Source organism: Salmo salar, chromosome ssa24, assembly GCF_905237065.1.
Source record: "Salmo salar chromosome ssa24, Ssal_v3.1, whole genome shotgun sequence".
Taxonomy (NCBI): Eukaryota; Metazoa; Chordata; class Actinopteri; order Salmoniformes; family Salmonidae; genus Salmo; species Salmo salar.
The window spans coordinates 40287501-40290000 of NC_059465.1; the positions used below are offsets into that span (position 1 = coordinate 40287501).

At 48.6% G+C, this 2500-nt stretch overlaps 1 protein-coding gene across 2 annotated transcripts in view; it reads left to right on the forward strand.

Annotated features, from left to right (window-relative positions):
- Nucleotides 1-2500, forward strand: part of LOC106585906 (transmembrane protein 132C) — a 497731-nt gene that overhangs the window by 483703 nt on the left and 11528 nt on the right. The window lies entirely within an intron of this gene.

Genomic DNA, 2500 nt, shown 5'->3' on the forward strand with positions numbered 1-2500 from the left:
GTACACACTGAGCCCACTGAGCTAAACCCTGGGCCTCACCACCATCCAGGTACACACTGAGCCCACTGAGCTAAACCCTGGGTCTCACCACCATCCAGGTACACACTGAGCCCACTGAGCTAAACCCTGGGCCTCACCACCATCCAGGTACACACTGAGCCCACTGAGCTAAACCCTGGGCCTCACCACCATCCAGGTACACACTGAGCCCACTGAGCTAAACCCTGGGTCTCACCACCATCCAGGTACACACTGAGCCCACTGAGCTAAACCCTGGGTCTCACCACCATCCAGGTACACACTGAGCCCACTGAGCTAAACCCTGGGCCTCACCACCATCAGCGTGGTTCCCAAAACATCTTCCGCTACACTGAGACCATGCCGTCCAAACCAGATCTGAGAGCGACACGTTGTAGACTTAACCATTGAATGAGATCTGCAGGGAACTGTCTAAGTCACCAGCCATGGCCATCTCTGTCACCAGCCATGGTCGTCTCAGTCACCAGCCATGGTCGTCTCAGTCACCAGCCATGGCCGTCTCAGTCACCAGCCATGGTCGTCTCAGTCAATAGCCATGGTCGTCTCAGTCACCAGCCATGGTCGTCTCAGTCACCAGCCATGGTCGTCTCAGTCACCAGCCATGGTCGTCTCAGTCACCAGCCATGGTCGTCTCAGTCACCAGCCATGGCCGTCTCAGTCACCAGCCATGGTCGTCTCAGTCACCAGCCATGGTCGTCTCAGTCACTAGCCATGGCCGTCTCAGTCACCAGCCATGGCCGTCTCAGTCACCAGCCGTGGTCATCTCAATCAATAACCATTGTCGTCTCAATCATCAGCCATGGTCATCTCAGTCAATAGCCATGGTCATCTCAGTCAATAGCCATGGTCATCTCAATCATCAGCCATGGTCATCTCAGTCAATAGCCATGGTCATCTCAATCAATAGCCATGGTCATCTCAGTCAATAGCCATGGTCATCTCAATCAATAGCCATGGTCATCTCAGTCAATAGCCATGGTCATCTCAGTCAATAGCCATGGTCATCTCAATCAATAGCCATGGTCATCTCAGTCAATAGCCATGGTCATCTCAATCAATAGCCATGGCCGTCTCAGTCACCAGCCATGGCCGTCTCAGTCAATAGCCATGGTCATCTCAATCAATAGCCATGGTCATCTCAGTCAATAGCCATGGTCATCTCAGTCAATAGCCATGGCCGTCTCAGTCAATAGCCATGGTCATCTCAATCACCAGCCATGGCCGTCTCAGTCACCAGCCGTGGTCATTTCAGTCACCACATTTTACCCCAATTGAACATTTATGGGAAATGATGGAGTGGTGCCTGAGACAACATTTTCCACCACCATCAACAAAACACCAAATGATGGAATTTCTGGTGGACGAATGGTTTTGTATCCCTCCAATAGAGTTCCAGACACTTGTAGAATCTATGCCAAGGCGCATTGAAACCGTTCTGGCTCGTGGCGGCACAGTGCCATATTAAGACACTATGTTGGTGTTTTCTTTATTTTGGCAGTTACCTGTATACCAGTTCCTTTCCAAAACATCAGCTGTCTGTTTACATTTGCATATCATAATTTTTTGTGGAGTAATGGCATGATTTCCACAACGAAAAGTCAGATTGAAGGGCTTTTTTCCCCACAAACATAGCCATGTTGATTCATTCCCTTGCAGCGCGGCAGCCATAAGCTCTCACACAACATCATTATGAACTCAATTAGCTGTCAGATTTGGGCTGTAATCTCAGTGGTGATGGTATAATGCTGAGAGCACTGCATCATTCTTTGTGGCCTCATTACCGCATTTCAATAAGACAATACGACCAGCAAAGAATAAATAAATGAAGGCGACAAAACAATTTCCAGTCGTTTAGCTCTCACACCAGAAGCACTTTTGCCATTGGCCCATGAAAAGATGACGTCACACGTCCCATCCATCATCCTAATTACATTCTCTCAGCGAGAGATGACAACACTTCAAACTACTTTTATGGGTTAGCATATCTGCTGTTCCTTAATGGGATTATTTTGTCTGTGTGTTTTGTTTGTTTGTGTGTGTGTGTGTGTGTGTGTGTGTGTGTGTGTGCGTGCGTGCGTGCGTTCGTGCGCGCGTGTGTGTGTGTGTGAGCGCATGCTCACTTCAGTCTTCAGAAAGGATTTTACAGCTCAAATGAAATTGCACAACGATGAACAGGTAATCAACGTTGTTTCCAACTTGGAATAGACGTTTAATTGATGTCTGTGCCCAGTGAGAAGTGTGTTTAAGGAGGTAGCTGGGGGGGTTTCTGGAAACATCTGGGTGTGTGTCACACCCATCCAGCCAGGGACCGGCGCCTCAAACATCCACACAGCACAGAAATCCCACAGATGGCTCTCTAACACCAATATAATTGAAACTCCGAAGACTTGGGATGGGAATTTCTACTGAGTTGTCCCTCGTCGCTGGCTATAAGCCGTCAGGATTCTTTAGATTTTTTGAT